Raw genomic sequence first — 13,661 nt, forward strand, 5'->3', positions numbered from 1 at the left:
TGCCATGCTGTTCGTATCGCTGTCACTCCAAAGTATAACCTGACATCTTTGACGGTGATGCCTTCAGCAGATCTGTTCTTGTTGTTGTTATTGCGGTTTTTGAGGATTGTTTGGACATCCTGAGTCTTTTGTATTTCCATATAAAATTTAAGATTTTTTTCTTCATTTCTGTAAAGAATTGCCTTGGAATTGTGATGGAGATTTCATTGAATCTAGATTGTTTCTGGTAGGGTGGCTATTTTCACAAATTTAATCTGACCAATCCATGAGCATTGAATTCTTTTCATCTTCTGGTATCTCCTTCAATTTATTTTTCTTTTCTCTTACTGTCCAAAAACTGTTCTTTGTACAAATACTTTTATTTTCTTGGTTACAGATATTCCAAAATATTTCAAGGTGTTTTTGAATGGTTTTGCTTCTTTGATTTCTTTCTAGATGTGTTGCCATTTGTTATAAAAGGACCACCGATTGTTGTATGTTAATTTTTTATTTATTTTTGGTTTTTTGAGGTAGAGTTTCTCAGGGCAACAGCCCTAGCTATCTTATAACTAGTTCTTCTCAACCAGGTTGGCCTTGAACACACAGAGATCTGCCTGCCTCTATCACCCTAGTGCTGAGATTAAAGGCGTGCACCATCACCACCCAGCTGTGTGTTAATTTCATATCATGATACTTTGCTGAATATATTTATCAAGTGTAGGGGATTTTCTGGTAGAGTCTTCCAGTCCTTTTATGAATATAATCATATCATCAGAAATTGAAAATAGCTTTATTTTTTCCTTATTTGTAACCACTTTATTTCTTTTACTCATTTTATCACTTTAGTTAAAACTTTAGCATGGGCATCCTGGAATTGCTCACAATATTAGCAGAAATCTCAATTTTTCTTTAGTTAAGATGATGTTGGCTTTCTTTCCTTCTTTTTCGTTGGGGTTGGTTTCACTTGGTTTTCATATCAGGGTCATATGGAACGTGGAAATGTCCCTTCCATTTCTGTCTTCTAGAGTAATTTGAGAACTGTTGCTGGTCTTCTTTGAAGGTCTGGTAGAATTTTGCACCAAATCCATCTGGCCCTTTAAAATTAATTACTGTTTCTATCTAACTAGATGTCATGAGTCTATTCCAATTATTTACTTCATTAGGATTTAACTTTAGCATAGTGTATATACCTAGAAATTGATCTATTTTTTTAGATTTTTCAGTTTTATGGATTATATGTTTTTTAAAGTATGTTCTTAGATTTTCTGAGTTTCTTCAGTGTCCATTGTAATCTCTCCCCTTTTCTCTTGAATTTTGTTATTTTGAATCCTCTTTCAGTTAGTTTAACTAAGAACTTATCAATCTTGTTGGTCCTTTCAAATAACCAAGTCTTTGTTTCATTGATTCTTTGTAAGTTTTTCATTGTTGTTTTATTAATTTCAGCCTCATTTTAACTATTTCTTCCCATGTACTTTTGGGCTGTTGGTTTTTCTTGTTTATTAAGGACTTTATATGTGGTATTAAATTATTAATATGAGTATGTTATAATATTTTATGTTGACACATAGTGCTATACACTTTCCTTTTGAAACTTCCTTCACTGTGCCCCATAGATTGGGGTATGCTGTGTTTATATTTTAGTTAAATCCTATGAATTTTAAATTTTCCTTTTTTAAAATTTTTTTTATTGATAAAAGAAGAATAAAGAAAAAAAAACAAATTTCCACCTCCTCCCAGCCTCCCATTTCCCTCCCCTTCCTCCCACTCTTCTCCCCCTCCTCCCACTCTTCTCCCCCTCCTCCTACCCCTCTCCCCTTCCCCCCACTCCTCTCCCCCTCCCTCTCCAGTCCAAAGAGCAGTCAGGGTTCCCTGCCCTGTGGTAAGTCCTAGGTCCTCCCCCCTCCGTCCATATTTAGGAAGGTGAACATCCAAACTGGCTAGGCTCCCACCAAGCCAGCAGATTGCGTAGGATCAAAACTGCGTGCCATTGTCCTTGGCGTCTCATCAGCCCTCATTGTTCCCCATGTTCAGAGAGTCCAGTTTTATCCCATGCTTTTTTGGTAACAGTCCAGCTGGCCTTGGTGAGCTCCCAGTAGATCAGCTCCACTGTCTCAGTGGGTGGGTGCACCCCTCGTGGTCCCGACTTCTTTGCTCATGTTCTCCCTCCTTCTGCTCCTCATTGGGACCTTGGGAGCTCAGTCCATTGCTCCAGTGTGGGTCTCTGTCTCTATCTCCATCCATCACCAGATGAAAGTTCTAGGATGATATGCAAGATATTCGTCAGTATTGCGCTAGGATAGGGTCATTTCATGTTCCCTATCCTCAGCTGCCCAAGGAACTAACTGGGGACCTCAGCTTGGGCACCTGGAAGCCCCTCTAGGGTCAATTCTCCTGCCCACCCTAAAGTGGGTCCCTTAACTAAGAATTGTGGTTCCGTGCTCCCCTATCCAACCTTCCTTTATCCCGATCCTCCTGTTTCCCCAAGTCCCCCCTCCTTCCCTTCTACCTTTTCTCTCCCCATCTCCCCTTACCCCCATCCCACCCCACCCCCAAGATCCCACTTTTCTCCCCGGCCATTTTGTCTACTTCCCTTATCCAAGAGGATAACTGTATGTTTTTCCTTGTGTTCACCTTCTTACTTAGCTTCTTTAGGTTCGCCAATTGTAGACTCTGTGACCCCTATTTATGGCTAGAAACCAATTATGAGTGAGTACATCCCATGTTCTTCTTTTTGGGTCTGGGATACCTCACTCAGGATAGTGTTTTCTATTTCCATCCATTTGCATGCAAAATTCGAGAAGTCATTGTTTTTTACCGCAGCGTAGTACTCTAGTGTGTATATATTCCATACTTTCTTCATCCATTCTTCCATTGAAGGGCATCTAGGTTGTTTCCAGGTTCTGGCTATTACAAATAATACTGCTATGAACATAGTTGAACAAATGCTTTTGACATGTGATTGAGCATCTCTTGGGTAAATTCCCAAGAGTGGTATTGCTGGATCCAGGGGTAGGTTGATCCCAAATTTCCGGAGAAACCGAAACACTGACTTCCACAGTGGTTGCACAAGATTGCATTCCCACCAGCAATGGATGAGGGTACCCCTTCCTCCACAGCCTCTCCAGCAAAGGCTATCCTTGGTGTTTTTGACTTTAGCCATTCTGACAGGTGTAAGATGATATCTCAAAGTTGTTTTGATTTGCATTTCCCTGATTGCTAAGGAAATTGAGCACGACCTTAAGTATCTTTTGGCCATTTGAACTTCTTCTGTTGAGAATTGTCGATTGCCTTGGCAGGCTACTTAGTCTAGGGTTAGTAGCCCGCCTGGCAGTTCAGTTATTCCAGGGTCCCGGAGAGGCACTACCTGGAAGATATGGGCTAGGAGACAGGAAGAAGGCCATGCAAAGTTTGTCAAAGCCTCCGTTTATTAGGGACGAGATACAACCTTTTATAGGGCAAGGAGTTGGGGGATGGGCACAGGGTTCTGGGCTCTTGCCGCGTGGTTCACGTTGGTCACATGGTCCTCGTTGGTCACGTAGGCAGGAGGTTATCTTCGGTCAAGTCACAGTAGGCCTGGAAGTTGACACACCTAGTTCTCTAGATAGTTTAGAATGCGGGGTGGGTTCCGCTAACAGATAGCTCTCATTAACAACCAATTTGGGTGTGGGGTAGGCTCTGTCAATAGAACCATTCTTAACACAATTAGGGGTGTGGGGTTCTCTGCAGACTCCCCAGGGTGATGGTTCCTGTAATGATTTTAGGAGGAAATTGGCTCCTGACAGAGAATTCTCTGTTCAGTTCAGTGCCCCATTTTTTAATTGGGTTAATTAGCATTTTAAAGTCTAGTTTCTTGAGTTCTCTATATATTTTGGAGATCAGACCTTTGTCTGTTGTGGGGTTGGTGAAGATGTTCTCCCAGTCAGTAGGTTGCCTTTGTGTCTTAGTGACAGTGTCCTTTGCTTTACAGAAGCTTCACAGTTTTAGTAGGTCCCATTTATTCAATGTTGCCCTTAATGCCTGTGCTTCTGGGGTTATACCTAAGAAGCGATCACCTGTGCCCATCTGTTGTAGGGTATTTCCCACTTTCTCTTCTATCAGGTTCAGTGTTTTCGGGCTGATATTGAGGTCTTTAATCCGTTTGGACTTGAGTTTTGTGCACGGTGATAGATATGGGTCTATTTTCATTCTTCTACAGGTTGACATCCAGTTGTGCCAGCACCATTTGTTGAAGATGCTTTCTTTCTTCCATTGTATACTTTTAGCTCCTTTATCGAAAATGAGGTGTTCATAGGTTTGTGGGATAAAATCCGGGTCTTCTATACGATTCCATTGGTCAACTTCTCTGTTTTTATGCCAGTACCACCCTGTTTTCATTACTGTAGCTCTGTAATAGAGTTTGAAGTCAGGGATGGTAATGCCTCCAGAAGATCCTTTATTGTATAGGATTGTTTTGGCTATCCTGGGTTTTTTGTTTTTCCATATAAAGTTGATTATTGTCCTCTCCAGATCTGTGAAGAATTGTGATGGGATCTTGATGGGGATTGCACTGAATCTATAAATTGCCTTTGGTAGAATTGCCATTTTTACTATGTTGATCCTCCCAATCCAAGAGCAAGGGATGTCCATCCATTTTTTGGTATCCTCTTCAATTTCTTTCTTCAATGCCTTAAAGTTCTTGTCAAATAGATCTTTCACTTCCTTGGTTAGATTTACCCCAAGATATTTTATGCTGTTTGTGGCTATCGTGAATGGAGAAGCTTCTCTGATTTCCCTCTCTGCTTCCATATCCTTTGTGTATAAGAGGGCGACTGATTTTTTGGAGTTGATCTTGTATCCTGCCACATGACTAAAGCTGTTTATCAGCTGTAAAAGTTCTTTGGTGGAGTTTTGGGGGTCGCTTATGTACACTATCATATCATCTGCGAATAACGAAAGTTTAACTTCTTCCTTTCCAATTCGAATCCCCTTGATCCCATTATGTTGTCTTATTGCTATTGCTAGAACTTCCAGCACTATATTGAAGAGGTATGGCGAAAGTGGACAGCCTTGTCGTGTTCCTGAGTTAAGCGGGATGGCTTTGAGTTTCTCTCCGTTTAATTTGATGTTAGCTGTCGGCTTGCTATATATAGCTTTTATTATATTTAGGTATGACCCTTGTATCCCTAATCTCTCCAAGACTTTTAACATAAATGGATGTTGAATTTTGTCGAATGCTTTTTCAGCATCTAATGAAATGATCATATGGTTTTTTTCTTTCAGTTTATTTATATGCTGGATTACATTGATAGATTTTCGTATGTTGAACCAGCCCTGCATCTCAGGAATGAAGCCTACTTGATCATAATGGATAATTTTTTGGATGTGTTCTTGGATTCGGTTTGCCAGTATTTTGTTGAGGATTTTTGCGTCGATATTCATGAGTGAGATCGGCCTGTAATTCTCTTTCCTGGTTGAGTCTTTGTGTGGTTTTGGTATCAGAGTAACTGTAGCTTCATAAAAGGAATTTGGTAATGACCCTTCTGTTTCTATATTGTGAAATACATTAAGGAGTATAGGTATTAGGTCTTCTTGGAAGTTCTGGTAGAATTCCGCATTGAAACCATCTGGTCCTGGGCTTTTTTTGGTAGGGAGGTTTTTGATAACCTCTTCTAATTCTTCGCGACTAACAGGTCTATTTAGATTGTTCACCTGGTCCTGATTTAATTTGGTAAATGATATTTATCTAAGAAAGTATCCATTTCCTTTACATTTTCCAGTTTTGTGGCATATAGGCTTTTGTAGTAAGATCTAATGATTCTCTGAATTTCCTCTGTGTCTGTGGTTATGTCCCCCTTTTTATTTCTGATCTTATTAATTTGCAAATTCTCTCTCTGCCGTTTGATTAGTTTGGATAGGGGTTTGTCAATCTTGTTGATTTTCTCCAGGAACCAGCTTTTTGTTTCATTGATTCTTTGGATTGTTCTCTGTGTTTCTATTTTATTGATTTCAGCCCTCAGTTTGATTATTTCCAGTCTCCTACTCCTCCTAGGTGAGTCTGCTTCTTTTTTTTCTAGAGCTTTCAGGTGGGCTGTTAAGTCTCCAATGTGAGCTTTCTCTGTTTTCTTTAAGTGGGCACTTAGTGCTATGAACTTTCCTCTTAGGACTGATTTCATAGTGTCCCATAATTTTGAGTATGTTGTTTCTTTATTTTCATTGAATTCCAGGAAGACTTTAATTTCTTTCTTTATTTCTTCCTTAATCCAGGTATGGTTCAGTAGTTGGCTGTTCAGTTTCCATGACTTTGTAGGCTTTCCGGGGGTAGCATTGTTGTTGAATTCTAACTTTAATCCATGGTGATCTGATAAGACACAGGTGGTTAGTAATATTTTTTTGTAACTGTGGATGTTTGCTTTGTTACCGACTATGTGGTCGATTTTCGAGAAGGTTCCATGAGCTGCAGAGAAGAAGGTGTATTCTTTCCTATTTGGGTGGAATGTTCTATAGATGTCTGTTAAGTCCATTTGCTTCATTACCTCCATTAATTCTCTTATTTCTCTGTTAGGTTTCTGTCTGATTGACCTGTCCATTGGTGAGAGAGGAGTGTTGAAGTCTCCTACTATTAGTGTGTGCGGTTTGATGGCTGCCTTGAATTTTAGCAATGTTTCTTTTATGTACGTGGGTGCTTTTATATTAGGGGCATAGATGTTCAGGATTGAGACTTCATCCTGATGAACTGTTCCTGTTATGAATATAAAATGCCCCTCTCCATCTCTTCTGATTGATTTAAGTTTGAAGTCAACTTTGTTAGAGATTAGTATGGCCACACCTGCTTGTTTCTTTGGTCCATTTGCTTGATAGGCCTTTTCCCAACCCTTTTCTCTGAGTAGGTGCCTGTCTTTGTGGTTGAGGTGTGTTTCTTGTAAACAGCAGAATGTTGGATCCTGTTTTCTTAACCAATCTCTTAGCCTGTGCCTTTTTATAGGTGAGTTGAGTCCATTGACATTAAGTGATATTAATGACCAGTGGTTGTTAACTCCGGTCATTTTTTTTTTAGTCGTAGAGTTTGTGTGTATCCCTTCTTTGGTTTGTGTTGATGAAGGGTCTCTAGATGTCTGAGTTATTGTGGTCATTGTTGGACTCCTTGGTTAGTGATTTTCCTTCTATTACTTTCTGTAAGGCTGGATTTGTGGCTGCATATTGTTTGAATTTGTTTTTATCCTGGAAAATTTTATTTTCTCCATTTATAGTGAACGAAAGTTTGGCTGGGTATAGTAATCTGGGCTTGCATCCATGGTCTCTCAGTTTCTGCAGTACATCTATCCAGGACCTTCTGGCTTTCATGGTTTCCATGGAAAAGTCAGGTGTAAGTCTGATAGGTTTACCTTTGTAAGTAATTTGGCCTTTTTCCTTTGCCACTCTTAATATTTTTCCTTATTCTGTATGCTTTGTGTTTTGATAATTATATGGCGAGGGGATGTTTTTTTTTGATCCAGCCTATTCGGTGTTCTGTATGCTTCTTGCACCTTCATAGGTATATCTTTCTTTAGGTTGGGAAAGTTTTCTTCTATAATTTTATTAAATATATTTTCTTTACCATTGAGCTGCACTTCTTCTCCTTCTTCTACTCCTATTATTCTTAGGTTTGGTCTTTTTATTGTGTCCCATATTTCCTGAATGTTTTGTGATGAGAGTTTGTTGGACTTGCTGTTTTCTTTGATCATAGTGTTTATTTTCTCTATGGTATCTTCAGAATCTGAGAGTCTTTCTTCTATCTCTTGTATTCTGCTGGTTATGCTTGTTTCTGTAGTCTCTATTCGTTTACCTAGATTTTCCATGTCCAGCCGGCCCTCTGTTTGTGTTTTCTTCTTTGCCTCCATTTCAGTTTTCAAGTCTTGAACTGTTTCCATTATCTGTTTGATTGTTTTTCTTTGGTTTTCTAGGGTATCATTCACTGATTTATTCAATTCTTCAAACTTTCTGTTATATTTCTCATCCATTTCTATAAGGGCATTTTTTTCATGCTGTTTAAGGGCGTCAATCACTTTCATGAAGTCAATCTTTTCTCCTTCTTGATTAAGGTGTTCATGTCCTTCCGTTGTGAGGTCGCTGGTTTCTGGAGGCTTCATGTTGCTTTTCAGTTTGTTGGGAGAATTCTTGCCTTGGCGTCTGCCCATCTCTTCTTCCAAATGCTCCCTTATGGATCTTCTTTTACCAGGTCAGGTCTCCTTGCCTACCCAACGCGGCCTCCCCAATGTTGGCTCTCCTGGCACCAAGGGATCAGGTCTCCGTGCCCAACCCTGGCTCGTCCCAACGCTGGTTCTCCTGGGGCCGAGAGATCAGGCCTCCGTGCTGGTTGGGCAGCTCGCAAACAAAGCGCCCACCCTGCTTGTTGCAGGCAGGCCACAGAAACAAAGGAACTGCAGCCGCCCGGGCGCCCCGAGGACTGGGACCTAGCGCCCAGACAGGCTGGGCTGGGCGATGCCACCCGCCAAAAGAGGGCAGGGGGGGGCGAAGTGGGGAGGGGTCTGGACGGAAGCTGGGTGTGCCAGGAAGAAAGAGGCAGTACCCAGGGAATAGAGGTCCTGCAGAGAGCCCAAGAAGTACAGGAGGCCAAGGAACCCCCGAGCTCCCCGTCCCCGGCTGGCGCCGCGGGCCAGAAACTCACCCCAACGCTGGTTCTCCTGGTACCGAGAGATCAGGCCTCCGTGCTGGTTGGGCAGCTCGCAAACAAAGCGCCTACCCTGCTTGGTGCAGGCAGGCCACAGAAACAAAGGAACTGCAGCCCGCCTGGGCGCCCCGAGGACTGGGACCCAGCGTCCAATGCCACGCGCCGAGAGAGGGCAGTGGGGCCGAAGTGGGGAGGGCTCTGGACGGAAGCTGGGTGGGCCAGGAAGAAAGAGGCAGTACCCAGGGAATAGAGGTCCTGCAGAGAGCCCAAGAAAGACAGGAGGCCAAGGAACCCCCGAGCTCCCTGTCCCCAGCTGGCGCCGCGGGCCAGAAACTCCTAAATTTTCCTTTTTGATTTCTTCCTTCACCCAGTTTTGATTCAGTAGTGTGTTGCTCAACTTCGATGAGTCTGTGTCCCTTTTATCCTCTTTGCTGTTGTTGAGACTATCATTATTCCATAGTGGTTACATAAGATACAAGACATGATTTCGATATTTCTGTATCGAGACTTGCTTTGTGTTCTAATATGTAATATATTTTGGAGAAAGTTCCCTGGGTTTCTGACAAGTACACATATCCTTTAGTGTTAGGGTGGGATGTTCTATAGATACCTGTTTTATATGTGTATGTGTTCTACCATGGGAGTCCCAAGGGCCAAATTCATATCCTAGGTTTGGTCAAAAATCTGCCCTTACCTACTAAGTAATCGTGATAGCTCCATATTACTTTTCCTCCATTAGAATTCTTTTTTTTTTGAAATTGAAACTGGATTTGTTTTCATACAATAAATTCTAATTACGGTCCCACTCCCCTCAGTTCCTCCCTACCTCTCCACCCACCCAAATTCACTTTCTTTCTTTCTATCCTTGTTAGAAAACAGTCAAGCAATTAAAAACAAACAAACTGTACTAGGATAAAACAAGGAGGAAGAAAAAGAGCCAAAGAAAGCATGGAAAGCAGATACAAATGCATGGACACATACACTTGCTTACACAGGATTTCCACAAAGCACAAAATCAGAAACCATCATAGCAAAAGACCTGTAAGGTTTAAAAAAAAAAAGCCCAGACAAAACATTATGAAACACAAAACCTCCAAAACTACCACTGAGTTCACCTTGTGTTGGTCATCTACTGCCTCAGACTTTGTCCTCAGTGACACACCTTTGGTCTTTGAAGAAAAAGGAACTTTCCTTTTCAAGCAGTTGTCAATTGGAGAAGGCCTCTTACTGTAGGAATTCCTACCACCAGTAGCCTTTAAGTTACCCGCCCACTTGGGCGTGGCCTCTTATACTATTTATACCACTGTAAAGCACCTGTCCTGCCTCTTTCTGAGCTGTGGGATTCCATTGCTGTTCTCCATTTCAGCAGAGGATTGTGGTTTGTGAGTCTACCCCTAAATAACCTCTATTATTCTCAATTCTGAGCTAATGTGGGATTTCTTTTAAGAGTCCTTCTTCAGCCTCTGGGTTAGGGATGGAGGCTGGGTATGTCAACCTGTCCTTTTAGCTCTAGGGCTGACCCGACCCGGTGCAGACCCCATGCAGCCCCTGTGCCTACTGCCACAATATTTGTGAGATCACGTGTGCACCAGCCCTGTGGTGTCTAGAAAGTCGTGATCTCCTGGTGTCTTCCACTCCCTTTGGCTGTTCCACTCCTTTGGCCTCCTCTTTCTGAGGGGAGGGATGGAGACATCCCTTTTGTTCCACTCCTTTGACCTCCTCTTCCTTTGGAGGGGAGGGATGGAGACATCCCTTTTGGGGATGAGTGTCCTAAGGTCTCTCACACTCTGCGTAACGTCTGGCTGTGGGACTCTGTGTTTGTTCTTATTTGATGCAGAAGGATGCTTCTCTGTTGATGGCTGAGCAAGGCACTGACCTATGGACAGTGAAGAATGTCCTTAGGAAACATTTTGTTGCTACGTTTCTTTAGCAGAACAGTTGTATTTGTTTTTCTCCTGGTTCCTGGCCTATCTAGACTCAGGTTCTTAGTCACCCAGGAAGTGTTGGGTTTGGTGTCCACCTCACGGGATGGGCCATAAGTGGTTTTTAAACATAAAGCAAAGGAAACCAGCCTATAAATCACAATCCCAGAGAACTTAGACAGCAATGAGAACCCTAAGAGAGACATACATGGATCTTATCTACATGAGAAGTAGAAAAAAAAGATCTCCTGAGTAAATTGGGAGCATGGGGACCATGGGAAAGGGTTGAAGGGGAGCAGAGAGGAAGGGAGGGAAGCAGAGAAAAATGTTATAGCTCGATAAAATCAGTAATAGAAAAATAGCCTTCAGAGACTTCGTTCAGAACCCAGGATAAATATTTTCCCCTGGGATTTAGCCAAGTCATTTTCTGTCCTTGAAAATGAGATAAAGGTTGAGGATGCTTAGTGGTAGAACCCTTGCTGAGCATGACGTGACACACGATGCAAAATTAACGCTGATCATAATAAGATCACACGTGGGAGGTTGAAGCAATTGACCTCACTCTACAGTCTACTCAATGTAAAAGCATCAAACGTGAGTGCAGAGTCTTTTCCCTTGAACCTCCCTGGATCTGTCTGGCATGTGCTAACAGTCCCTTCCAGATCTTGCTAACTGGTTAATATGGCCATCAGAGTATCTAACTATTTTGCGGGAGGTCTTGTAAGATGAGGAAATACAGGTAAGGCGTGATTCGTAGCTAAGTTGATCCTGAAATGCCATTTGGAACCATAGCGTCTTGGGAGTGTGTTTGTAAATGGACTGGTGAACAAACTTTTGGGGATAGAGCCTTGATATCCCTAAAACTCTTCCAAAACTATTACAGTGAATCCAAAACCCATGATAGGGATTAATAAGCATTTAGAAAATAATTAATAGTAAATGAAATTAGAAAAATGGGTTCCTCGTCTAATAGGACAAGTGGCCTTCTAAGCATTAGACCCTGAGAACAAGGGAAAGCTGTGTGAGAACAGAAAGTCATCTGCAGGCCAAAACAAACTGTGTCCAATGAACTTGTGCTGTGCAAATTACCCTGCCTGTGACATGTTGTCACAGCTGAGTCACCGAGGGAAAGAAACCTACTCATAAATCTAGGCACCGGTGATGGGATGATCTCTGAAAACCTTGCTCATTTTTACCACGTAATTATAAACTGTACAGACATTCGAGCAGTTCTTACATAAGCATCCTGCGTAGTTACGTATGAATAAATGAACACGTGAGAAATCCCATGGATGCCTAGAAGAGGATGTGTTTGGAGATAAACTTTGGATATAAGCCATAAAATCTCATATTGGATATTAGACAGATGTTAGCCACATCAAAACCACACTGTCACCACTACTGGTTATGCCCTACTACTAATTTACAGGCACAGACTGTTTATCAACATAAAATACACCCAGAAAGCAGGTATGTGAACACGCAGGGGGACTTCACACAAAAGGATCTGTGGTAACCAAAGCCTTTTAGTCTTGTGATTAATCCAACCGTGTCCTCAGTTGAAATAACAGATAATATTTCTTTTTCTCCTTTACCCCCGACTTTTTTTTCTTTCATGACAGGGTTTCTCTATGTATCTCTGCCTGTCCTGGAACACATTCTGTTGACCAGGCTGGCCTTGAACTCACAGAGATTGCCTGCCTCTGCCGCCCGAGTGCTGGGATTAAATACATGTGCTGCCACCACTACCCAGCAACAGCTAATACCTCTAACCCGATGGAGTATTTAACATTTTTAGAAGGAAATTTCTAACTGTCTTAAGAATTTATAGAAATGAGTGATGCCTGATTGTTCCAAATTGACCTGTCAAGGTGCTTAGAATCTATGTGGGTTATTCAGTCAAGTCTGGTTACTGTGGATTCAGCCAGCGATAAGTCTTTAACTTCTCAGGTCAAGCTCCCATGCATTTAGACTCTACTATGGTCACAGTAGGTGTTTAGTGATGTAAAAAGCCGGTTCTATGCTATATGGCGCCAATCAACAGCAGTTCATGAAGCGTTTGCCAGGGCTTTGCTTCTCACCTCCTTATTCAGCCTCGGAACAACCACACACACATGGTATTCTACATTATTTTTTGTTTGCATGAAGATGTGCCATGTGGCTACTGAACCTAGATCAGAGCCTCTGGAAGAACAGTTTGTGCTGTTGACCTCTGATGATACTCAAGATGGTTTCATGGATAAGCAAATCAGGGCACAGAGAATTTAATCATTGGCTCAGGGTAGCCCAGGTTTAATAACAAAGCTACGAGGTATCCCCTGGCAGATGGGCTTGAAAAACTTCACTCCTCACAGCCACTCTGTTTAGATTTGTTTTCTGTGTGTCTATTTGTGTTTGTCTGCATGGTTATATAGTTCTCATGTCTGGATGTGTATTTTCTGTGTGTCTGTCTGTGTTTGTCTGCATGGTTATATAGCTCTCATGTCTGAATGCATGTTTTCTGTGTGTCTATTTGTGTTTGTCTGCATGGTTATATAGCTCTCATGCTTTTTTTATTTCTTATTGACAACTTGGGGTCACAGTTGTTTGGATAAGTGTCAGAACTCAAGCATCCATCGAGCACCTGTGTGCCCAGGACTCCTAGACACCAGTGCGATTGTGTTATTGGTTCTATTGCTGACAGCTTGCCATGATTAGAGTTAATCATGATTGCATGAGAAATGAATAGACATGTGACATGACTCACGAAACCAGTTAAGGCTTTGCAACCATGCCTTGTTTTTATCGATTTCATTTTCCCATGTTACTTGGCCTTAGATTTATTCTCAACTTTTTAAAACCAAATCTTGTTTTGAGCAGGAAACCCTCTCTGGCCCATTTGAAGACCCTTGATATTTGCATCCACAAACATTTAATCTCAATTATTAACACTTCACATGGTTTACACACTCTGAAATCCGGTATCAGAGCTGCCCGTCATTTCATACTGACATTTCAATATTTGAAATACCTGATACGTAAGATGTGGGACACACGTTATAATTAAAACCACTACTACTGTATGTTTAATATTCTTAATGTATGCATTCTTAGTGTGTGCGTGGAAAAGAACC

General features: G+C 41.7%; 1 protein-coding gene across 23 annotated transcripts in view; it reads left to right on the forward strand.

Moving 5' to 3' along the window:
- The window catches only part of Hdac9 (histone deacetylase 9), an 834,213-nt gene that overhangs the window by 650,248 nt on the left and 170,304 nt on the right, over positions 1-13,661 (forward strand). The gene's annotated exons all lie outside the window — the stretch shown is intronic.

The sequence above is a fragment of the Microtus pennsylvanicus genome, chromosome 14 (assembly GCF_037038515.1).
Source record: "Microtus pennsylvanicus isolate mMicPen1 chromosome 14, mMicPen1.hap1, whole genome shotgun sequence".
NCBI lineage: Eukaryota > Metazoa > Chordata > Mammalia > Rodentia > Cricetidae > Microtus > Microtus pennsylvanicus.